The 27,073-nt window shown below is 39.5% G+C and overlaps 1 protein-coding gene across 2 annotated transcripts in view; it reads right to left on the bottom strand.

Moving 5' to 3' along the window:
• The window catches only part of vwa2 (von Willebrand factor A domain containing 2), a 119,037-nt gene extending 92,934 nt beyond the window's left edge, over window positions 1–26,103 (bottom strand). For both annotated transcript variants that reach the window (XM_020046903.3, XM_013131977.3), the window contains exon 1: window positions 26,012–26,103. The gene's annotated coding sequence lies outside the window, so the exon portion shown is untranslated. The remainder of the gene's footprint in view (window positions 1–26,011) is intronic.
• Window positions 26,104–27,073: the final 970 nt, after the last annotated feature.

The following is a 27,073-nucleotide window of genomic DNA, read 5'->3' as shown; positions in this document are numbered from 1 at the left end:
TTGATCAAAATACATGTGGTTTTGGAGGTGACTCGAGCCCACTAGGTAAAACTTTTTTTTTTTTGAGCTAGGTAAAACTTATTTTACCTTCCATGCCCCCTTGAATTCTATTCAGGATGATCTGAAGTTGAAGACCACATTTTAAATAGTTGTTGGGTGAACATTTTACAGTGCATTGTCTTTTCTTTTGCTAATGTGTATTTTTGTTTTAAATATGTTTAGGTTTTATTGCTGTGTTTGTAATACGGGGCACCATGAAAATGAGACCTCAGTCTCCATGGGGATCCCTGTATAAATAAAAATAAATTGAAATTGATAAAACCGGGGGAATTTTGTCTGAAATAAATAAGATGGATGAAATTTTTCCAAGATACAAAGAAGGTTTGTTTCCTGACAGCAATTTAGTGATATCTATTCTACCTAGACTTTTTCTTATGGGACAACATTAGAGCGAAAATATTTGCATAAAAACAAGCACATGGTGATTTTATATTGTCAATATACAGTTGAAACTTAAATGGACTACAGATAATATACGGTGGGACTCCAAAACGAACCCCCTTTGTACTAGCACAATTCCCATTAACATCCAGCATTTGGTCTCTACCGGTTATATGCATTCATTCCAGACAATGGCCCTGCTGTTAAAACCAAGGGCTTATAAAATTAAGGGACTTAGAATAAGAATTATTTAATTATTATAGTGTGTACTTCCATAATGTTACCGGACGTGTCGTCTGCCAAAGTGTTGGAATTATAAGATTTTCTGACACCATTTCACAGCTCTGGTGCCAATTGGGTGAGGTAACCAGCAATCCCGATATGTAACATTAGACACTATATACATTTTTACCTTTGAGAGCCTGTTGTAATATTTGAGGTGAAATCAGTATTATTTTGGAAATTCAACAGACATTCACATTCGTACCTCCGTTCAGGCTCCCTTCCACATTTAGGGACCGTGGTAAAAGAGTAAACCAGGTTCAAAATGTCATTGGCTCAAAAATGAATTCACTGTTGTCTGTGATTCTAATGAACAAGCTCATTTGTAGGAAAAAGATTGACAAGATAGTATTTTTACAAATATATAGATTACCCACTCAAAAGTGTGTGCTTTGATAACATCACCTGACGTGTTGTCGGCCAAAGCCGACAAACCTTTGGAGCCAGATTTGAGAATTCAAATAGGGGACTGTTGACAAATAATACTTCACTGAGGCACTTATACCAAAACAATGAGCTGCTTTGAGTGATTTGTCTTATATTTCTATGCTAGTGCTCTTCAGTCTTGCTGTTGGATAACTACAGGGTGTGCAGGGTATTGCTCTAGGATAACACAAAAAGAGCTTGATGGGTTTTTGATTAGCGATAAGTCCTATGTAAGATTCTATGTTAAAATGTGCAAAAAAAATATTGATTCAGTTGTAAGTGTAAACTTTCCACAGAACAACTGCAAAAATCCATAAAATAAAATAATCAATTTTAAGAAGTATTCCGAAGTTAAACAGAAGAATAATTACTGATAGGAATGGCTATGAGTTGCAGAGTTGCCCAGGGATCAGTTATCATGTTTGGCAACAAAAAATAAGAGAACAAGTATTAGTAAAGAGCTAGATTCTCAAGCCCTAAAAACCTGGGACCCAGTGCGTAATATTTGTGTTCTGATAGACTCAGATCTCACGTTCACCAGTCTTATCAAGGCTGTCACCGAAAATAGCATTCTATCATCTTAAAAATATAGCCAAGAATCAAGGGCTTAGTGTCCCAAAAAGACCAAGAGAAGCTCATCCATGTTTTTATCTTTAGTAGGGTTGACTACTGTGATGGTCTCTTAACTGGACTCCCCAAAAAGACTATAAACAGCTGCAGCTCATTCAGAATGTTGGTGCTAGAATGTTAAACAGGACCAAGAGAACAGAGTATATCACTCCGGTTATTAAAACTTTGCACTAGCCTCCAATCAGTTAGAGAATAGATTTTAAAGTTGTGCTTTTGGTCTATAAATTACTGAATGGTTTAGGCCAGTGCTTTGAACAGTTTGAACAGTATAAACCGAGCAGGGCTCTTGGCAGAGATGGGCAGAGATACATCAAAATGTATTTATAAAAAACAAATACATTAATTGTAAGTGTATCAAAATAAACTCCAAATTACAGCAGCCACACCATGTATCAAAAGAAACTACAGAATTTTTGCATTTTAAAAATACTAAAAATACTTTTACAAGGGAGCATTAAATCACTTAGCAAACATTCCATCTATCTATATTTGATCTATCCCTTCACCAGTACACTGACTCAGTTGATAAAGCAGACAATGTTTGATAGCAACAGCTTTTCTCTGCCTAATGTCATGAGATAAATATGACATATGCAACCAGTTAACAGATCGAATATTCACATATCCCTGTGATCACCCAGATAATAGGTAGTTTTTAAGTAACCAACAGTTTAACCAACAGTTTGCTAACGACTCAAAATTGTATCCTAATTAAGGTACTTAGTGTTTGGTAATGAAGGGCCTACTTTACATCAGCAACACTGACTCAATGTCAAACAAGTCATTCATAAGAAGACAACTAATAGCACCTTCATTTAAAACAACTATAGTTTAAGTAATTAATAATTTGATTGTTAATCATAATATAATAATAAATTATGCGTCAGGCAGTCATTCATGCAATGGTATGCAAAATCGTGATCCTATTAAATAGCTACTTCAATTAGGGTACAATAATTTAGCAATCAATTATTTATTTATCAATCATTGCACACCTATTTGGAAGTTGACAACAAACATTTTAGCACCTCAACAATTAATAAATGATCAATATGTTTTGATTTTAAATGTAGCCAGAAACAATCAGTAAGTAGCAACAGAACATGTCAAGGAGTATTAACCCAACTCCAACCACTGAATCTATTGAGAGCCTCAGAATGTAGGTATAGGGAACACAAACACATTAATAGTGTACTAAGAACATTTACTTAAACTCCAATAGAGAATACTAAAATAGAGAATACTACAGACCTGGTACTCCAAAACAGTCAAAGTTATGCGTGAGTGTGGGTGTGAGAGTACATGTGTGATTGAGTGTGTGTTATTGATATTAAGGCACAAGTGTGTGCATTTAACAAGTTACACCATATCGAGGAATTATAATGTAATGTTATACAACACTGAAAGGCCTTTTTTTTCATGCACAACTGACAAAAACTTGACACAGGCTGAAATAAGCAGGCTACTGTTAACTGTGAGGGCTGGTACTCGAGTCAAATGGTTAGCTAGAACATTACATAAATTGGTAAACGATTTAGCCTAGGCTACTGAAACTAACACCAAAACTGAACATGAACTGTAAGTGTTAGCAATTTATGCTATGTATGTATGAATGCTTGTTATGTTTAGTTTACAACAGAACATCCGTTTATCCATACACAGGAAGTCACGTTCAGTCAAAGTGCTTACAGTACTGTGTGGTGTATTCTGGATTGCGATGTCTATAAAGTAGAGGATGATTGGAAGTTTCTTTGATATCGAGTTTGTAAGACCAAGTATTGAGTCTGTAACATCATGAACAATAGACTATTGAATGCTGCAATAAATAATTGAATTACTCTCTCCCTTGAATATACGAACAGTAGATTTCTGACAATTGTCTTTGTTTATTAAACAACAGTAAACAAAATGGATGTACTCCTTGTAACAGAATTATGGAAATTATATTGTGTCCTTGATCTGTATAATACAGAAATAAATAATTTGATGAATAATTTACAATACAGAAATGAATAAGCCTTTTAACAGTATGTCATTCCTCTATATAGTGATGATAGCCTGAATAATCACTCAATGAAAAAAAATAAGTATGTAGATATTGTTCATACAGCTCAGATCTTTCTTTGAGCTGTATGGATAATTCCTTTGACCTCATGGCTTGGTTTTTAATCTGACATGCACTATCAGCTGTGGGACCTATATATACAGTGGGGAGAACAAGTATTTGATACACTGCCGATTTTGCAGTGTTTCCTACTTACAAAGCATGTAGAGGTCTGTAATTTTTATCATAGGTACACCTCAACAGTAAGAGACGATTTTTAAATAATTAATTTGCTTTTTATTGCATGACATAAGTATTTGATCACCTACCAACCAGTAAGAATTCCTGGTCTCACAGACATTTTAGTTTTTCTTTAAGAAGCCCTCCTGCTCTCCACTCATTACCTGTATTAACTCCACCTGTTTGAACTCGTTACCTGTATAAAAGACACCTGTCCACACACTAAATCAAACAAGGCTGGGATGGGCTACAGGAGAATAGGCAAGCAGCTTGGTGAGAATGCAACAACTGTTGGCACAATTATTAGAAAATGGAAGAAGTTCAAGATGACGGTCAATCTCCCTCGGTCTGGGGCTCCATGCAAGATTTCACCTCGTGGGGCATCAGTGATCATGAGGAAGGTGAGGGATCAGCCAAGAACTACACGGCAGGACCTGGTCAATGACCTGATGAGAGCTGGGACCACAGTCTCAAAGAAAACAATTAGTAACACACTACGCCGTCATGGATTAAAATCCTGCAGCGCACGCAAGGTCCCCCTGCTCAAGCCAGCGCATGTCCAGGCCCGTCTGAAGTTTGCCAATGACCAACTGGATGATCCAGAGGAGGAATGGGAGAAGGTTATGTGATCGGATGAGGCAAAAATAGAGCTTTTTGGTCTAAACTCCACTCACCGTGTTTGGAGGAAGAAGACGGATGAGTACAACCCCATGAACACCATCCCAACCGTGAAGCATGGAGATGGAAACATCATTCTTTGGGGATGCTGTTCTGCAAAGGGGACAGGACGACTGCATCGTATTGAGGGGAGGAGGGATGGGGCCATGTATTGTGAGATCTTGGCCAACAACCTCCTTCCCTCAGTAAGAGCATTGAAGATGGGTCATGGCTGGGTCTTCCAGCATGACAACGACGCGAAACACACAGCCAAGGCAACTAAGGAGTGGCTCCGTAAGAAGCATCTCAAGGTCCTGGAGTGGCCTAGCCAGTCTCCAGACCTGAACCCAATAGAAAATCTTTGGAGGGAGCTGGAAGCCTGAAGGATCTGGAGAAGGTCTGTATGGAGGAGTGGACCAAAATCCCTGCTGCAGTGTGTGCAAACCTGGTCAAGAACTACAGGAAACGTATGATCTCTGTAATTGCAAACAAAGGTTTCTGTACCAAATATAAAGTTCAATTCTTTCTGTACCAAATAAAAATGTCTAGTCTTATTTAGTCTTTTTCTTAAAATGTCTAGTTTTATTTTTTATACTCTACAATCAGTTGAAGAATTAAGAAAACAATTGTAAACTTGTTGTAAAAAACTGTTTGCCAGTTGTAGCGAAGACAGCAATCTGCCCTATTGTTTACGATAATTCCAAAATAATGAACAGGAGGAAAATATGTTCTGCTACATTACAGAAATGGCTAGTTGAGACTTGTTGAGAGTATCACTTTAATCAAAGACAAAACACAGACTTCCTTGTGTTTGTTCTCTTAAGCATGTGAATCTGTTTGTGTCTCGCAGTGTGTGTGTGTCTGTGTGTGTGTATAAAGCCTCCACATGTTTTGGCTGTGAAATCTGATTTGGTCATGTTCCAGGTGTTGGAAAACAGTTTGCTGTCTGAAAGATTAACAGGTTGAGCACTGTGGTTGACACAATGAAACATAAAACCTCCTCAGACCCATTCTAAAATACCTTCCATAATAGTAGAATGCAAAGCAGATTTACCCTGAGTTTTCTACAACAACTGTACTAAGAGGAGTCTGTGTGTGATGATGATTTTGCTTTCTAACGTATCCACTCGAAATGTTAAAACATCTTATAAAAAAAGGCTGCTTTTGGTTCACCAGCCATTGACAGGTATATTTATCAGCCAGTCCAAAGTTTTACCAATTACACTATGAAACCCAAATAACAAATTAATATATCACACAGTTTATTCTTAAAGAAAAAATGGATTCCTAGTAACAAGTAACTTGGGAAATATTGCTAAATGTCCCCAAAATCTTTCCACCTGTGTAAAAGACAAAATATCACGAGAGCACTCATCTGCTGCTGCTCACTAGCTTGAATCTGACTATACTGTAGTAAAGGGATGTAAGTAGTTAATGTAGGGTATAATGTGTCAGAATGGTGATTTAATGGTGATTTGAATGACCATCGGTGATGGTCATTCAGTCTTGCCTTAGCAAACTTACCTACACAATCCAAAAATGGAGGATTGTACTGCAATCAATGTTTTCGGTGAAACACCGGTGAAAGCTAACATCTTAAACGCAGCTCAGCGATTTGGTAAGAAATTACAAATGGACCGCAGAGATGCAATCAACATGCCAGCCCCGAAGAAACCGATACATGCCAGCCCCGAATCCATCAACTACACCAGGATATGTTGGCACAGGAATGGGGAATGGATGATGGTCGGATCAGTGGATACATTTTCAACCCAGAGCTACCGGAGGTTGCATTTTATGAATTACCCGAAGGCCATGTGTTTAAGGCTGGTGTGACCGATCAAATGGTTTTTAATGCCGGATTATGGGGCACCTTTCGAAAAGTGTTTTATTTGGGGCCAAAACAAGGCCCACATAATACAGTAGATGTACTGTTTAAAGTTGTCAAGGGGTTGAAAGAGTATGACTCTGTTAGATTGGAGCTATTTCCGGAAAATGTCAGCGGGGTAGATTGTGACTGCGGGCGGATCGACTGACGTAAGACCCTGAAGCCCCGCCTTAAGCTAACACCGACCTCAACACAGCATAAAAACAGACAGACTGCCTGAGACTATCAAGCAGTCGGAAGAATTTACGAAACATGTCTCAAGAATACAACCAAGCGGTGATTGAAGAACCCAAGGCTGAGGACTGGCTGTGTGACACCTGGCATGACAACGCTGAAGCCTTCTACGGAACCCCTGACCCAGACAGCTCGATTCCACCGGCATACCCTGCAAGAAGCTACCACTGGATTGACCGGATTGGTGATCAGCTAGGTCCTCTTAATCTGTCATACATTTCAAATGCTAGAGTTAACACAAAATGGACAAACACCTTCTACCAAAAGTTTTAAAGATCATCAAAGCAACAATGGGTATGATTCTGGAAAAGTTGTTGGGGTTATTCTACACAAAGCATGCATCGGATGTGAAGTGGACCACCCGAGCCAGACAAGACATTCATGTCTCGAACCGCCTGAGTATTTTTTTGAGGCCCATTATGATGACATTGTGGCGACAGTTTTAACACTGCGACTGAAACATGTGTTGGTCAAGGCTTTGAACGCATCTGGTTTTCACACACCGATGACTGATGTTCACGAGGCCGCTGAGAACTTTCTGCACGAGCTCAAGTTGGAGCCGAACATCACACAGAGACTGAGTGAGAACAGGGATGAGTACATGGACAAATTTAATGAGGATGTTGTATGCGACGCTGCGGGGTCATGGTGTGATGAAAGCAAAGAGTCTGTTGTCTAAGGCCAGGGTAGCTTCAGTTCTCATGTTAACATGTATATAAACAAAGACTATGAGAAATCTGAATGTTTGTGTAACTTTTCTGAATATCTTGGTTGTGTAATTTCGAAAACTCAAATAAAACGATGTTAAACATGTATTAATTCTCATTATTGCTCGAACACTATACGATGTCTGAACAGGTTATGAAAAGTATTTACTACGACCCGGCAAACCCTGGTGCTTATGTGGGTAGAGAGGGTAAAGAGCATACTTGGAAAAAAACGGGGAGATCCTAAAAAATTTGCTGTGATTTGCTGTATCTGCTTGTGTTGCCATTTTCTGCCAGCAGAGATGCTATTGTACACCTTTTATTCTTGTACTGATTATTTGTATTAACTTTATTTTAATATATTTGTTTACAGAATTTTGGTCAACACTGGCAGTTTATAAATAAAATATACTTTGACTTATGCAAGTTGGTGTAGACATGTACAGTAAACACATAGAAACAGCTGTCTCTCGCCGTTGCTTACCATAATTATTTTCCAGAATGAATGGCCCTTTTTCACTTCATGGTACCGGCTCATCTAGCCTCGACTTCACTCGCTTCATGGGGGACAGTTCTTTACTGTGTTTAAACACCGCCGTGTCGGTAGATGGCGCTGTAGCAAATCTGAATTGCACATAAGGTGAGACAATCCCCATTTTGCAAGTTAGGAATCCCACGTTGTAGTAATGTGAAAACTGTATAATTTTATAGACTTTGTACTTTAAGTCTCATTCAGGAAAACTAACAACTCTTTTTCAAAGGGTGTAAGGCAGTGGTTCCCAACTCCGGTCCTCGAGTACCCCCAACAGGACAAATTTTTGTTGTAGCCCTGAACAAGCACACCCAATTCAACTCAATGAGAGCCTGATACTTAGTTGACAAGTTGAATCAGCTGTGCTCGGCTGGGGCTACAATGAAAATGTGTACTGTTGGGGGTACTTGAGGACCGTAGTTGGGAACCACTGGTGTAAGGTAAAAGCTATATGCTCTGAATTAGACAACATGTGGATTATGACATTGTTATACTACAATTTGATGAACTCCTGAAACAAACGAAGATCAAGATTGTTTTCGACATCGGACTGAAAATTATTAAACGGCGAGTTACATACATAGCTATGGTGAGTTCTGTTCTGCGTTCTTATAAATAACTAAGTGTTGTTAGGCTACTGAGTAAGAACGTAATTACTTTTGTATTAAACAAGGACTGTTTGGAATAATCTATTAACATTCTAATTCTTTAGTCAAAATCACTGGTAGCTGAACGCAAGTTCTATTCCATTGGCAGGAAAACAAGTTACAGAAACGTAGCTTGAAAAAAACAGCGTTGGCCTGAGATGAAATACCTTCCGTTACTCTTGTTTCTACATGTGTCCACAAATTCGTTAGCTTACTTTTTGTTTCTTTCTTCGTTTATCCTCAAGTTTGGATGTTTTGTGCTTCTTCGCATATCAACAGTTGAACAGGTATGGTAACATTGTTAGCCAATATGGCTAAATCGTGTTTCTTACTGCATCAACAAGTTAGAATTTTATATATGTGCTTATTCCTCGTAACATACACTCACCTAAAGGATTATTAGGAACACCTGTTAAATTTCTCATTAATGCAATTATCTAATTAACCAATCACATGGCAGTTGCTTCAATGCATTTAGGGGTGTGGTCCTGGTCAAGACAATCTCCTAAACTCCAAACTGAATGTCAGAATGGGAAAGAAAGGTGATTTAAGCAATTTTGAGCGTGGCATGGTTGTTGGTGCCAGGCGGGCCTGTCTGAGTATATCACAATCTGCTCAGTTACTGGGATTTTCACGCACAGCCATTTCTAGGGTTTAGAAAGAATGGTGTAAAAATGGAAAAACATCCAGTATGCGGCAGTCCTGTGGGCGAAAATGATGCTAGAGGTCAGAGCAGAATGGGCCGACTGATTCAAGCTGGTAGAAGAGCAACTTTGACTGAAATAACCACTTGTTACAACTGAGGTATGCAGCAAAGCATTTGTGAAGCCACAACACCCACAACCTTGAGGTGGATGGGCTACAACAGCAGAAGACCCCACCGGGTACCACTCATCTCCACTACAAATAGGAAAAAGAGGCTACAATTTGCACAAGCTCACCAAAATTGGACAGTTGAAGACTGGAAGAATGTTGCCTGATCTGATGAGTCTCGATTTCTGTTGAGACATTCAGATGGTAGAGTCAGAATTTGGCGTAAACAGAATGAGAACATGGATCCATCATGCCTTGTTACCACAGTGCAGGCTGCTGGTGGTGGAGTAATGGTGTGGGGGATGTTTTTTTGGCACACTTTAGGCCCCTTAGTGCCAATTGGGCATCGTTTAAATGCCACGGCCTACCTGAGTTTTGTTTCTGACCTGGATGTGCATCCCAAAAATCTCCAGCAATTGCAAGATGCTATCCTATCAATATGGGCCAACATTTCTAAAGAATTCTTTCAGCACCTTGTTGAATCAATGCCATGTAGAATTAAGGCAGTTCTGAAGGCGAAAGGGGGTCAAACATTGTATTAGTATGGTGTTCCTAATAATCCTTTAGGTGAGTGTATATCACTGATACGTAACATTAGCTAAATCGTGTTTCTTTGTGTAACATTATCCACATCATGTGGATAATGTTACTCTTGGCAGTAACATTTAGCTAGACTAGCTAAACCTGCACTTGTTACAATTCCGTTACTGAGGTGTCTTTCTGTATCCACGTTGTTCTTAGCTAGCCTGTGTGTGTCTTATGCTGCCGTTTTTTTAAACCTCTTTTATAAAGATTGCTTTCAGGTGATGACTTTTTCTGTAGTTTTGTTCCCGGAGGAGGATGACTGTGTGACAGTAGTTCCATGGTTGTGGCTCAAAGGGGTACTTTGCTACTGGCCACCACACAGCATCACCAGCAGGAAGTCCTTCAGCCACGACAAATTTGCCAGAACTTGTTCACCACTTGAAGATACCTGGGAGGCTGTCCCTTATAAGCTCATCAAGCATGCAAGTAAATTTGATAACGTACTAACAATTTGAAACTTGGGATGAAAATGTAAGCATTTACCCTGCAAAACACAAAATCTTGAAACCGGACGTGTGTATCACCAGAGGAGCGAAAATCGTTCCAGCGTGGGCCCCTACCACCCCAAAGATGCACATTTACACCACAACACCCTGTGGATTGCAGCCCTGGAGGTATGTGAATTACATGGCAGAGAGTTATAGAATATTCCTTTGACTTCAAAGGCCTGTGTCTAATTTATAGCTTTTTGACCTTTGAGTCCATAGGCATGGCTAAATATAGATATTAATGAGACCTTAGAGCCCTAGGGCATAGTTAAATATAGATATATACATTTCTATGACCCTATTTATTTGCAGAATACTATGGTGAAAACAGTCTTGCTTTTGTTTTTAATAGGTTTATCAAAAATGCAGTTTCCAGGAGTGATAGATTTCACGGGCAGAAGTATTGGATATCAAGAAAGGCAATTAATCACCATCCAGATACTATGTAGGTAAAGCAATATTATGTATAATTAACTGTAAGTTTTAATTAATTAATGGCTAAAACTACTTACGTATAATTAAAACTGTAAAATTGCGATCACAGTGGACACGCCCCCCCACGGGATCCTGGCCTCTTTATAGGCCTTACGATCTACCATCTCATCAAGTAGCCTGCAGAGCCGAGTAAGAGTTTAGTGTAAGAGATGAAGACGATCTACTGCCATTCTGTACAGCACCAGGATTTCAGATAGATGATTGACAAGACTTGTACCGACAGTTACTGCCTGTTTTGCCGGACAGAGAGACAGACTGGTTAAATGATGAAGGATGGGCTGAAGATACTTTTGAATATGGTATGTATATTATTATTATAATTTGTTCTTTTAAATATATATTTATTCACCATGTGGCATTTATTAATATTTGTTTTAAAATCTAATTTCAGAGTTAGATGATCAATCTTCGGAAAACATTAGACCTGCGTATGCCTCTCTACAGAAGGGGCGCCAAGGCATTTATTATATCTTACCTCTTCACAGGTTTCCTGTATAACCCACATAGACTTAACGGTTTATTTCAGTCCCCAAGGGCGAATGAAAAGGGGTCACAACTGTCGAGAGACTAATTATATTACCCTGAATAACCCAGTGCTTCCTTACTACGGAATCATCTCCTCTCCTCCCCTCTTACAAAGAACGTACTATATATGAACAACCATATACAGTGGGGAGAACCAGTATTTGATACACTGCCAATTTTGTCAGAGACGAGCTGTGTAGGAGATCCAAACCAACTAAAGATTTCCTCTGACTTCTCGATTGTCTGCAGCAAGGTTATTATAGTTTTGCATTTTTTATTAGTTTTTTATTAGTTTTTAAAGTGGGTTTGCTAGTTTAGTTTATTTTTTATTTTTTGAAAATACTTAGTTTTAGTTTAGTTTTTATTAGTTTTAGTCTTTTTTGTAATAAGGGCAAGATTCAAAAAGGTCAGAAAAAGTATTGTGTAATAATAACTCAACAAAAACATCATACAATTTATTATATTAAATATGGTTCACGCCTTCACAAAATATACACAATTAACACCCTAGAGGCCTACCAAATTCACACCCCATGGAAATTCCTTTAACGTTAACGTTACCTCTTACAAAATTCACACGCCGTACCAAAAATCTAACGTTACACATCTTCTAAACAGAATTCACACTCTATACAAATACCACAGCTGTACAATTTTCACATCCTATTCAAAATGTATACAATAGCCTTCTGCCTACTCATCTGGATTGAAGCAGCAAACATTCAGTGTAAAAGTAAAAATGACATAACATTATTTAATATTTGAATCACAGCTTATAGTGTTTTGACATCGACAACCCAAGTGCATTTTACCTCAAACTTGCGACTAGTTAACTTTCTTAAGAAGGTGCAATCGCTTCTCGGATAGACATTAACACACTGACAAAATAATATTCAGAATTAAAAATATTTTTATAGCACTTTTTAATGTGTGATTGTGTAAAGGTGTTCCCGAGATACCAACCTTTCGCGAACTTGCTTTCGTTTTTTCGTTCGTTTTTGTTAACGATTATAACCTTGCTCTGCAGTGGTTGATCTCATGATAGCCACCTCCGGCCATTTACTGTGTGCATCAACAGCAACAAAGAACATTTTGCCCTCCCATGGCCCCGCAAAATCAATATGCACAATGGTCCTTGTGGGAACTCCCAGAGGTGAAGTTATGCGGGGGGACGGTTGTTTCTGACTTTTTGGCATGATGAACAGCTTTTGGCCAGCTCCTAAATCTGGTTATCTGTCTTAGGCCACCAAAAGTATATTCTTGCTATTTCTTTCATTCATACTACTCCACTGCGTCCAGAATGTAGCTGCTGCAGCACTTTTGTGAGAAGTGACAAGGGGATGATGACCCTCCTCCCCCACAGCAAACACCCAGACTGGACAGACTGCTCCCACCTCCTTCCAAGGAAAGGCTTAAAGTTTGCGTCATCACCAGCCGATCGACCCTTGAAAATGATGTCCATCACAGCAGACAACTCCGGGTCATTTCGAGTATCCTTTTGAACGTGTACAGCTGAAACAGGTGCTTTTTCTACCTCCCTGAAGGAGAAGATGTCCACTGTTTTAGACTCCGGCTTTGTGACAGGCAGTGGCAATCTAGATAAACCATCCGCATTGCAATGGGAGTCTGCCTTCTGATATCTGATGTCATAGGCATGTGCTGACAACATCAAGGCCCATCGCTGCAGTCGGGAAGTGGCGAGCGATGGTATACCTGTGTGTGGACCAAGGATGGTTGTGAGGGGTCTGTGGTCGGTTAGGAGTGTAAACAGTCTTCCATACAAGTACTGATGGAACTTCCGAACTTCAAAAACAATGCTCAGTGCCTCTCGTTCTAGCTGAGCATAGTTAGACTCAGCCTTGTTTAATGTCCTTGATGCAAAAGCTACTGGCTTTTCCTCACCACCTGGCAAAACATGAGAAAGGACAGACCCTACTCCGTAAGGGGAGGCGTCACAGGCTAGCTGAAGGGGTAGTGACGGGTTTAAGTCAGGATCTTGAACGTCGTCGGCACCTTTTTAGCCTTTTCAAATGCCTCCTGCCAGCTGTCCACTTCCAATTTTTATCTTGGCATAGCAGTTCGTGCAGCAGTTGTAGCAGCGGATATTGCTCACAGGATTAACCGTTACCTTAAAATCTCCACAGGTCTGAATTCCTCCATCTTTTTTTGGTACCAGAACGATGGGCGTGGCCCATTCACTGATCATCACAGGCTCCAAAACGCCATTCTTGACCAGACAATCCAGGTCAGCTTCCACCTTGGCTCGGATTGCATATGGCACTGGTCTGGGTTTCATGAACACAGGTTTGGAGTCAGCTTTGACATGTAACTTCACAGTTATATCCTTCAAACTGCCTAATTCGTCACGGAAAACCTCCACGTGTTTTTCCAGAATCTCCTGTAGGGGAATGAGACTGTGTGACAACTTCCTTACCAACTGCCAGTCAAGAGGAATTCCATGTAGCCCTGCACGTCCCATTATAGCAGGATGATTCCCCTTGGTCACATAGACTGGAAGCTTTTTGGTTAGTCCATTGTAGTTTACAGTCACATCTGTCATCCGTTCCATGGGCACACGGTGTCCGGTATATGCTTTAAACACAGTGTCTGATGACTGCAGTGGGAGGTGCCTCATGTATTTCTTGTAGAGTTTGTGTGACAGTAATGATGCTTTAGAACCTGTGTCTATCTGCATGCCCTTCCAACAGTGGTTCAGCCCACTAGCCATCTGAGCTCTCATCTATACTCATTATTTGCACAGTATTTATTTCAGTAGGCACTTCTTCTGAAGAGGATTCACTAATTCTCTCATTTTCATGCTGGACGGTACGTACATATCTTTTCTGTTTGTATTTTACATTGTCTCTTGTTTTTCTGTCTCTGTGCTCTTTTTACTTCTGCATGCCCGTTCTGCATGGCCTTTTTTACCGCATTTACGACAGTCCAATCTTTAGACCAGCATGTCGATGAGAGGTGTCCAGATTTACCACAGCAAAAACATGGCCCTTGTACGTATGTTTTATTACTGTTGAGTTGGTGTACTCTCCCCAAACTCTCAGTGTTCAGCTAACTTGCATAGGGCTGCCATAAACATAGTGACAGACTCACCCTCCTGGCCACATGTGAAATCGGAATCTTTCTGCAATTACCAGAGGTTTGGTCAAAAGTGGTTTCCCCAGTACATCCACTATTTCTTCGTACATTTTACTGCCTGAATTTTCTGGTTGTAGTAAATCTCGTAGCAGGTTAATATTTTTGGTCCCATTATACTCAAAAAAGTGAGCACCAGTTTCTCATCTCTTATTCCATTAGCCACAGCAATGTAGTCAAAACACTCTGTATACGAGCGCCATTATTCGATGCTCTCATCAAAGGGACCGATTGAGCCAATAATTGCAGCCATTTAAAGTTCCTTGTTATATGTGCTGCCTTCCCCTCAAATACATCTCACAAAGTCACCGATTGTCCGCTCTTCCCCTACAGCTGACTTGTCCGGAGCACCCCAGCGCTCTGAATTTGGCAGTGGCACAAACCGCGTGGCATCAGCGGGAAACAGAAAAGTCAATTTTCTCAGAGTACACAACACGTGCCGGCTCAGACGTCCTCGTCGCCACTTTTATTATATCTTTACCTCTTCACAGGTTTCCTGTATAACCCACAGAATCGGACGACGTTACGTTAACGGTTTATTTCAGTCCCCAAGGCGAATGAGCAGTGGTCACAACCATCGAGAGACTTCTCAGAATATTACCCAGAATAGTGCTTCCTTACTACGCAATCATAGTAACCCAAAATACACAGCATTTTTTAAATCGCTCTATTAAATGCCTTTCAGAAAGTCAGAAGAACTGCAAGATGGTCGTGGTGATGGATCTGAGAAGGGAAAGTTGTGAAGGCCAATATGAGCCGCAAGGGGACAATGACGGATGCTGTGAATATCACCGTTGATCAGGTCAACAATACATGTAATGCCGATGTTTTACTGATTGATACAGTACCACGCAACCATTCTGATATTGATATAACCACTGACGAAGAATCTACACCGAACCATTCTGATTACTCATCGAGCGATGAAGATGAAAATGAAATATATTAACTGTTTCGAAAAGCCTTTTCTAGTTTTAAAAGACAGGCAATTACGCAGACGTATGTTTGATTTGTTAATGTGCCAACACCAACAAGATTACATTTATTTTAATAAAGTTTTCATACATAAAAATCTGAAAAACGTGGCAATACTTTGTAACATAGAGCCATCACCATCATCTCCATCACACATAGACTATAATGCATTGATTGAGCAGATTAAAACATTAAATCCACAATCAGATACCATAGACTCAGCTCCATTGAATTGAATTCCGGCCCTTCTGATGCATTGCACACAGATTATACATCACTGTTTGATCAAATGAATAAATGAATCCCAACGCATAACTTAGATTCACCAGCATCGAATCCTTCACCCATACCCTCTGGGGCGTTGGATGATGAAAATGAGTTAAAGCCAGAACCAGAAACAGTTTCTTTACAAATTCAACCATCACACAGACTATGCTTTCAATATACCTTTTCGCTACCGGTACATAGTGTGGCTTTACCTTCTGAGCCATACCCACAACAATTTTAACACACCTTCTTTCTTTATGGTGGATTGCAAATGCCGCTTCCTAAGACACTTGCATTGCTGACCCTTTCTGAAGAGAGTAAATCAAGTTGGAAAAGTAATTAAGGATATATGCTGCCATATCAGCAATGACTACAGTAAATCATGTTGTTCTACAGTGAAGAACCTAGACATGTTGTTCAAGTGTAATGTTTTTAAATTATGATCTATGCATTCATTTACCTCCCTCTCTTGTAGATTTTTCTCCCTCTTTAATGTCCTTGTTCAGGTTGTGCTTATTTCTCTCTCTCTCTCCCTCTCCCTCATTAATGTCCTGGTTTTGGTTCTGTTGCTTTCTCTCCTTTAATATCCTGGTTCTGTTCATTTTCTCTCTCCCTCTTTAATGTCCTGGTTCTGTTATTCTCTTACTCTTTCCCTCTTCAATGTCTTGTTTCTGGTTGTGTTTATTTCTCACTCTCCCTCTTTAATATCTTGTCTCTGGTTGTTTATTTCTCTCACTCCCTCTTTAATGTCTTGTCTCTGGTGTTGTCCGTTTGTGATGATGGTCCATAGTACTTTCTTCATGGCCTGTCAATGTCAAATCATCTTCAGGAATAGCTGCAGCCGCTAAACTAATACTACTAATGCTTACATTGTTGGCAGAAGAAAAAAAAGGGGTAATTCCGTCTTTTTGCTGCATCACTAAGATATAATCTTATCATCATTTCCTAGGTTTCCTATCTGTCTCTCTTACTGTAGGCTAACTGATTAAGCTACCTAAGGTAGTTGGGCTGCTGGGCTGAGAAACAATATGGGACAAACCATTTGAGTAAGATAGGGGGTTTCGGGTTCGTCTCGCACATGAATAATGTAATGGAAGGCAGAATATAATTTGTTTACATGTTTGGGAGAAACATAAATATGAAAAATAACTTACTGTACAATATTTAATATTTTTGTAAATTTTATTTAGAATTTTTACCAGGGCCCCAGGCATTTTGGGGCGCTAGGCGGCTGCCTACTTTGCCTAACGGTAGCGCCGCCTCTGTTTACAGCATACAAACAAATTAGATGATACAAGTTTCAAATTTCGACAAAGATATTTCTACAGGTTCACCTTCATCTTTGTCATGGTGCGGTGAGCAGCAGCGCCACCGTGCCATATTTCCACAAGTTCCCATATTCTAACGAACACATCCCGGACTGTCACATGTTTTCAATCCTTCACACCAGGTCCCAATTTGAATCGTTTGTATGTGTATATATGTTTCCCCTCTGCTCCCCTCATTGTGGCTCATTGTTCTTGTCGTGTTTGGATGTCGTGTGTGTTGCCGGTATTTGTAAGTAGTTGTGTCATTTCTTATTGTCGTTTTTGCTGCTTTAGTCAGCCCTTTGCTTTGTGTGTTTTGTGCTTGGTGTTTTGTTTATTTCTTATAAATTAAAGTGTCTACACCGACTGCCCCTGCCTGCACCTGGTTCCTTGTCCATGCAACACTGCACTACACCACTGCTTGTGACAATCTTGTGTTATCAGTTGTATCCATTTATGAGCCACGCATACTCACACAATCCAAGATTTCCTCCATTCTTTGCACATGTTCAACATAAAAAAACTTTTGTACGTGTCATTCACTGTTCTTTCAATAATTTGCATCATAAGATCTGTAACATTTCTCAAATGAAAATGTTGGGCTGTTCTCTGAAATAACATACATAAACAGTTGCCCATTATATCAATTAAATATCAGTTAAGGGTTTCAGGAGACAGATTTTAGACATAGTCTGTCAGAGACAGATTTTCATTTTCTTCTGGTCTGTTCCGCCAGAAAGTCACAACTTCATTTACCAGAGCTTGTCAGTCTTTTGTTGTCGGCAGCAACGAATCTGAGATCTTATTCAGGGTCTTCATGATGGAGTTTGATTCTTTCAGCTGGTTTAGGGTTTAGAAGAACATCTGAAATTCCACAAATCCGAGGTGTTTCAACTTGAAGTTGTAAGGATTTCAGGGCTGTGGTCAATGCAGGTATGAATCGATAAGACCACAGTCGCTTGACCAGCTCTTCAAAATTGCAGTTAAAGTAATATTTGGGACAATCATAGAGGCACTGATGCTAGGACGGCTAGGGGAAACAATCAGGCCTGCATCCCAATCCTGATCCCGGGCATCTTCCATGATATTATGATACGACGGCTTCACCGTTGCCTTTGGTATGCGCATAATAGGGAAATAGGAGAGAGGTCTTCATCCGAGGATGACCGGGATAGGTTCACTTTTGGAGTTCCAAAAAATAACAATAGTGGCATGTGGTCTTCAAGTAATAAATAAAAAGAAACAACTATTAACATTAAAAAAAAAGAACAGTGGCATGCAGTCTTCAAGTATTTAAAACAAACAGTACTGTGCTTAAAATACAATCAATCAACTTTTTATGGCACAGCATTTCAATTCCAGTACGCAGCCGAGACATGAAAAAATAAAAAGGTAATAATAGGCTATAGATTAGAATAAGTAGAACACTGATCAAGCTCCAAGTAACAAGTCCAGCACTGGCATATAGCCTTAAAATAAGAAAAGCACTTGACACAAGATGAGGAACTGTATGAAATGCCCAGCTCAAACTATATTGCTGTACAGAATACAAGAGTATGATTACGTGCTACTATTCTGTGGAGATGCCAGATTCCTATAAGATCACATTTCATGGCATCTTGAAATTGACAGATGACACAGACTGAACGGTAAGGATGGTAGCCTACTACAAGGAGCTATGTTTACGTTACGTTAGCCTAAACACGGTAGCCTTTAGCCATTGCAAACATCGTATGGAACAGAGTTGGCTAGGCTACACAGCAATGCCAGTCTCAAACAAAAATAACGGTAACGTGTATTTCAGGATAAGGACATAACAAGGATAACACATGGGATATGTTGTTAATGTATCATGAATTGAAAATCAATCACCTTGAATTCTTTAAATAAATCTGCATATCTGTCTTTGAGGTACTTGGGTAAGTCGAAACTGTTTTTTCTGGTTTTTTGAATGTATTACTCCCTGATCATCCGCCTCAACGCAAAGTACTTCCATACACGACTCTTACTGTTTTTCTTTTGGACGAGTCTAGGCGGAGCTGCAGCTGCACTTGGCGCCACCTTTCACCTGTTGGATCCCCAGGTGCAAGTGTAGAATAAAAAAGCTGCTGCTGGTATAATTTGTTGCCATAGCAGTGTAGTTTCAGCAGTGGCATACAAAACTAGGCCACAGGTTTGCTACAACTTTAAGCCAGAAGTAAAATGAAGTTCAACTACAATTTGCTTCTACTTATACACAATTATGGCACCTGAAGAATGCTCACACACAGTTACAAGAAAGTTTGTGAACCCTACCAGGAGACGGGCTGATACACGAGGAGAGCAGGACAGGGCATCAACCAAGCAGCAGGACCGGTATCTACTCCTTTGTGCGGGGAGGAACGGGAGGAGCACTGCCAAAGCCCTACAGAATTAACCCCAGCAGGCTACTGTTGTGCATGTTTCTCACCAAACTGTCAGAAACCGACTCCATGAGGGTGGCATGAGGGACCGACATCCTCTAGTGGGACCTGTGCTCACAGCCCAGCACTGTGCAGTTTGATTGGCATTTGCCAGTGAACACCAGAACTGGCAGAACAGTTCTCTTCACAGATGAGAGCAGGTTCACACTGAGCACGTGACAGATGTGAAAGATTCTGGAGATGCAGTGGGGAACGTTATGCTGCCTGCAACATCATTTTGCGGTGGGTCAGTGATGGTCGGGGACCCATCGTCAGACCTTACACTGGTGCAGTGGGCCCTGGGTTCCTCCTGGTGCAGGACAATGCCCAGCCTCATGTGGCCAGAGTGCGTAGGCAGCTCCTGGATAACGAAGGCATTGATGCCATTGGCTGGACTTCACATTCCCCAGACCTGAATCCAATTGAGAACCTCTGGGACGTTATGTATTGGTGCATCCGACGCCAAGAAGTAACACCACAGACTGTCCAGGAGCTCACTGATGGCCTGATCCATGTCTGGGAGGAGATCCCCCAGGACACAATCCGCTGTCTCATCAGGAGCATGCCCAGACATTGTTGGGAGTGCATACAGGCACGTGAGGGCAATACACATTACTGAAGCACATTATGAGTTGTCGTGATGAAATTCACACAAGTTGGAACAGCGTGTGATTTCAATTGGTTACCTACCTTCATTTTCTGTATGGGGATTTTGAGTTCCATTAACTGTTGTTACGTCATTTTGTTGACATTTTGTAACCCATTTTTTGATCTTAAATTTTTTTATCCTTAATTTTGATCTCTAATTTTGATCTTTAATTTATTACCTTTATCAAGACCCACTGTGTGATTTCATTTATTTTTACCAACAGAGATCTGTTGAAGTGGAAAATGGAGGTTCAACTCCTCCTACACCACCTCCCTTGTGTCAGTCTGTGTCACCTGCCTTTTAGTCATCATCGTTCCCAACTCCTATCAAAAGGGAGCGTTTGAACGTAGCAGATTGTCTTGTTGTACCACACTCACCTGTTTTATATTCCCCACTAGTAGAGGCATACAGTTGTGCTCATAAGTTTGCGTACCCTGACAGAAATAGTGAATTATTGGAATTGATTTGGAAAATAAGATTAAGATTGATCATGCAAAAAAGGATAGTGATCATATGAAGCCATTTATCATCACATAATTGTTTGGCTCTTTTTTAAATCATAATGATAACAGAAATCACCCAAATGGCCCTGATCAAAAGTTTACGTACCCTTGAATGTTTGGCCTTGTTACAGACACACAAGGTGACACACACAGGTGAAAATGGCAATAAAAGATTAATTTCCCACACCTGTGGCTTTTTAAATTGCAATTAGTGTCTGTGTATAAATAGTAAATGAGTGTATTAGCTCACATGTGGATGCACTGAGCAGGCTAGATACTGAGCCATGGGCAGCAGAAAAGAACTGTCAATAGACCTGCGTAACAAGGTAATGAAACTTTATAAAGATGGAAAGGGATATAAAAAGACATCCAAAGCCTTGTAAATGCCAGTCAGTACTGTTCAATGACTAATTAAGAAGTGGGAAATTCAGGGATCTCTTGATACCAAGCCAAGGTCAGGTAGACCAAGAAGGATTTCAGCCAAAACTGCCAGAAGAATTGTTCGGGATACAAAGAAAAACCAACAGGTAACCTCACGAGAAATACAGGCTGCTCTGGAAAAAGACAGTGTGGTTGTTTCAAGGAGCACAATACGACGATACTTGAAGAAAGAAAAAAAGAGCAGCATGGTCGAGTTGCCAGAAAGAAGCCTTTACTGCGTCAATGCCACAAAAAAGCCTGGTTACAATATTCTTCTGCACGAAAGCTGTGCATGGGACGCTCTTGGACTTTCCAGCACAACAATGACCCTAAGCACAAGGCCAAGTTGACCCCCCCAGTGGTTACAGCAGAACAAGGTGAAGGTTCTGGAATGGCCATCACAGTCTCCTCACCTTAATATCATCGAGCCACTCTGGGAAGATCTCAAATGTGCGGTTCATGCAAGACAACATAAAGACCTTGCATGACCTGGAGGCATTTTGCCAAGACAAATGGGCAGTTATACCACCTGCAAGAATGTGGGGGCTCATAGACAACTATTGCAAAAGACTGCATGCTGTCATTGATGCTAAAGGGGGGAAATACACAGTATTAAGAACTAAGGGTATGCAGACATTTGCACAGGGGTCAGTTCATTTTTTTCTTTGTTGCCATGTTTTGTTTGATGATTGTGCCATGCTGGTATAACCTACAGTTGAATATGAATCCCATAAGAAATAAAAGACGTGTTTTGGCTGCTCACTCATGATTTTAAAAATGGTACATATATTACCAATTCTCCAAGGGTATGCAACTGTATATGTTCCCTCAGCTCCCCTGTTCGTTGTCTGGTATTGTCAAAAGGCCACGATGTTAGTTATCTTGTAGTTGTGTTTATCCTAACTCTCCTTCACGCTCTGTTGTGTTTATTAAGTTTAGCCAAGCTTAGTGCATTGTACTTGTTGCTACCATTGCCATGCCTTTACCATGCCTTTATGCTACCATACCTGGAACTGCCTTCATATAGTCTACTTTGTTAGGACAGTCTTGTAACTGTTATAGTGTTTGTAGAACTGCTATGTTCTCTACTAAAATAAGTATCACATTTGTGTTCCTGCTTCTGCTTTCTTCCAACTACACCATGACACCTGGTCACAAGAAATTTCAGAAGATTTGTCAAGGCTCATAATGCTACATGATACAAATGCATTAACAGAGACTTGGGCCTCCACCACTCAACAGAGATTGTGTGCAAATGGAGAAAAGTCAACGCCACTTCTACTCTCCCTAGTAGTGGTTATCCAACAAAGACCACAGCAAGGGCATGTCACATAATGGTCAAGGAACTGATAAAGAACCCAAATGTCAAAGCTACTACAGAATATGCAGGCAATGCAAGAGTCAATGAGTCCACCAAAAAAAAACAACACCTCAGAGGAAACCTCTGATCTCTTAATGAATCACAGGTTTGCCATAAAAATATATATATAATTTTTGAAACAATATTCTAAGGACAGACAAAAAATATTTTGCTAAAATGCACAAAACTACATTTGGAGTAGACAAAATACTGCATTCCAACACCAAAACCTCATCCCAACTGTGAAATATAGAACTTATATCAGGAGATTCTACAGGAGTATATCAGGGTATCAGTCATTTGAAGCTTTAAAAATAGTGTCATGCAGTATGTTGATTACTCTAAAAACCTCATCCCAACTGTGAAATATAGAACTTATATCAGGAGATTCTACAGGGGTATATCGGTATCAGTCATTTGAAGCTTTAAAAATATTGTGTCATGCGGTATGTTGATTACTCTAAACACACAAGAGGAGGAACATTTATAGTATAATGGGTGACCAGGGTGGGAACAGTCAGTAATGATATTGCCTGCAAGACTTGAGTCATGCAGGAATTTGTTGGAGGGCTGGTGCCAGCCAAAATCTAGACAAGATTCGATGTGAAGGCCAATTTTGTGAATCACCTGGGCTATTATTGCAGTAAGCAATGTGTCTCCCAGCTCTTCATTAGAGTTGCCGTAGGCCACTTACTGGCCTCCCTGACTACTGCCCTTCTCTTTTTTAAGGATGCCTTGTACTTCACAGTGAATTTGAAGAAATTAATTTTGTATGTGTTGAATGTTCCTTTGTCTTCATGAGGTAGTTTTTGTTACAAATTGCACTTACCACAAATTACTGAATTACAAATGATATTCAAAATTCAGCACTCAAACAAGGAAACTGGTGAGAGAAGCCAAAGCGAGACTTATAATCACTTTGGAGGAGCTTCAGACTTCAGTTGCTGGGAGTGACTCCAGAACAAAAAGGTCTTGAACTCATTGCCATTGACAATCGGTGGAACAGCTTGAAAATATAATACAATGGTATTATAACATTTAAGTATTATATTTCAGCTTTTTTAAATATCAAAGAGAATACAATATCAGTGTACCATTTAAAAATCTGTTATATGAAAGGTCTGATCATAGGTCTAAATACCTTTTCAAGACAAACACTCTACATACTGTATAGTAGTAAATGTTCATTTAACTTACAAAATAAAATATGTTATACTTTTCAGGTAACCTCCATGTATTTCACTGATTTCAGAGGGTTTTGACCTATATTAAATAAAAAAAATAAAAAAAGCATTTCTGTTTAGCCAAGCCTCTCATATATGGTAATCCAAGTTTGCAACTAGAACTTTTGGGGACAAATGTCTTTGTCTTAAAAATTGTGTTTGAATCTTGGTTGCTGCATATCAGCAGTGCCCGGATGTTCCAGAGGGCTTTGCAAATTGGCCCTGTGCCACTCAGGTTGAATGGGTGGATGTTAAAGCAAAGCATGTGCAAGACATCACAGTGGTTTTCCGGAGAGTATGCTCTCCTCCTCTGTATGTGTGCTGGCTATATCTCCTGAAAACAGCATTTAGACTACATCATCCTTGAGATCATTAAACAAACTTAACGAAGTACAATAGTCACATTCAGTTTTAGGTTAGAACACTACATCACTTTGAAAACCATAATCAACAAAAAAAATGGCCAAAATAAAAATACATTATTGCCTCACCTTACCTTTCTTGCAGCAAACAAGTGAATAAAACACATTTTAAATAAGATTATTGCCCAAACAAAAACTAACAATATTAGGGGGAGGGGGGTGGGGGCTGATGCACAAGAAAAAAACGGCCTATAAGCTATAATAACAATAACAAATCATCTCATAGCTTCATATCAAACCAGGTAGCACATCTGGTCCAAAACTGAGTCAGTGGCAGTGTTTTTTAAATTTTTATGTAGAAATCTTTTTTTTAGGTTATGTTGATGAGAAATTGCCCTTCACAAAATAATAATAGTGGCAAATTAGGTTTCCTGAAACCATACTGAGCAGTATGTGTAAACATTATTTCTAAAACCACAAAGAGCAGAAATGTCGTTTAAATGCCTTCTGTTTGGAATTTGTGACAAGTCAGAAACTGCCTCTCCACCACATAATTAGAAAGGAGAGCTCTTGGACCAACTTCATACACATTCTGTGATTACTATCTTCAACTTAAACACAGGCTACTCAAGCATGAGTGTGTGGTGCATACAATAACACATACAAACACACTAAGTGTAGCACTTCCCCATGATATATTTATTTTCCCCTACCACTAATTAAAAAAAACTGGCATTGTTATAATTTAAATAGGTTTGAACAGCCAGATCTGTTCACTTGATACATTTTTAAATACAATAGGTCTGGGACCGGGTCTGGAAGATCTGTAGCTCATTTGGTGATGTAGGGCAAAAATGTATAAACTCCTTGTTCATCATAAGCAGTGTATTTGGAGTATTCGATCTCCATAATGGTATTAAGAACAATTGAGGAATGTATGTTTTAAGACAACAATGTTATTTTTTACCATGTAAGCGTTGGGGGCAAATTATTGCCATGCTTCAGATTAATTGAACAACACTGATATGGTGATATCAAGTTGACACAGGTGATAATCAAATAAATCGATTAAAGTTGATTTGAAGCTTAATCATTTGAAAAGCTCTAAACCAATTTCAAGATACTCAGACATTGGACTGCACGCACACACTCCACATGAAAGAAGCATAGGCTATAACATTCGATAACATTCCTTCAGCGCCATATCCAAGGGGGCATTCATCAAACATTATACAACTAAACAAGCATGAGTTTAAATAACTACGCGCAACAAAACCCCAACTGTATTGTCTGTTTATATTTCTGCTAATTTGACGCCAGGCAAAAAGCCATGTTTTTATTGAAGACACCACACTGTACCACACTGCATCCACGGTGTTCTTTAAATTCAATGTGATTGCTAACCAATGCAGACAGAAGCCGATATTTAATGTTTCTGCTTAGACCCAACATTTGTTTTCCAACTTTGAAATAATCACTCTATAATCACTTAAAACAAATTATATAAACACATTAAACAAATACAGCACATGATTTTGATTAACCGGATCCTACTAAGAGTAGCAACATTAATTGAACAGTTATCATCGTTTTTGAAATAGCAGGTTTTTATACAGAACAAATAGAAGCTATTGCAACGCGTAGTGTCGCACATTTATCCTGCGTAAACCAAGCAGTGGAATCTATTGATTTAGATTAATAGTAAATAATGAAATCCTACCTTGCAGTCTGGTATTAAGAAAAAGTCCTTTTATAAATTGATGCCGAGCTACAATACACGCGTATGTTTTCACAAGTGACCCAGAGAGTACAGGTGCCCCGAAGAATACTCTCACTTCCGCACCGACTGCACTTATCCAGTGCATTACGGCGGTCAACCTAGCCGACGCTTGAAAATTCTCGGTCAAACTAGCGGTGGTAGCGCTCTGAAAGCAGTCTGAGTCGCTAAACATACGCGTGTCTTGCTCAATCCGTTGAATATTTAGTATTTCGAGATACATTAATGCATTAAACATTTCTGAAGATGCGATGTTATTAGAACATTTTGCAGTGTTTATAGATCAAGTACAAAGTAAGATCTGATCTTTTGAGAAGATATATGAATGCCCTCTTGGGGATTCTTTTACATTACTTTGATTTGATGCTAAACCACATACTCATTTCTAACTATTAGTCGTTAATTTCAGTTGATTTGTGTTCAGTCAGATCTCCTCTATACACACAACACATACGGAGATATTTCACTCTATGACCTTGGAGAAGTTCATATTTAAATATATAACGAATCTCTATGGAGAGGTTTATGCTGCAACACTTAAAGCTACATAACAGACTAATTTCCTATAATTAGTTAATGATTCCACTTGATTTCTGTTAAGGAAGGTCTTCTTTATAAGTACAAAATATATGAAGCATTTCTACTGTAGCATTTAGGAGAAATGTTCATATAAATGTATAGTGCCTCTCCGTAGAGATGTGGATGCTGTCACACTTAAAGCTACATTAAACGCACAATTCCTATAATTACGTAATGAATACACAATTTCTGTTAAGGAAGGTCTCCTTTATAAGTACACCACATATGAACATGTTTTACTGTAGCATTTTTTGAGAAAATTGAATTTAAATGTATTGTGCATTTCTACAGTATGGAGGCTTGGATGCTGCCACACTAAAGCTACATGACTCTCAATTCCTATAAATAGCTGATGATTCTACTTGTTTTGGGTTAAGGTAGGTCCCATCTATATGTACACCACATTTACAGTGATGGAAAAAATTA

This window comes from Esox lucius, chromosome 5, assembly GCF_011004845.1.
Source record: "Esox lucius isolate fEsoLuc1 chromosome 5, fEsoLuc1.pri, whole genome shotgun sequence".
NCBI lineage: Eukaryota > Metazoa > Chordata > Actinopteri > Esociformes > Esocidae > Esox > Esox lucius.
This window is presented reverse-complemented; position numbering and strand designations above follow the sequence as displayed.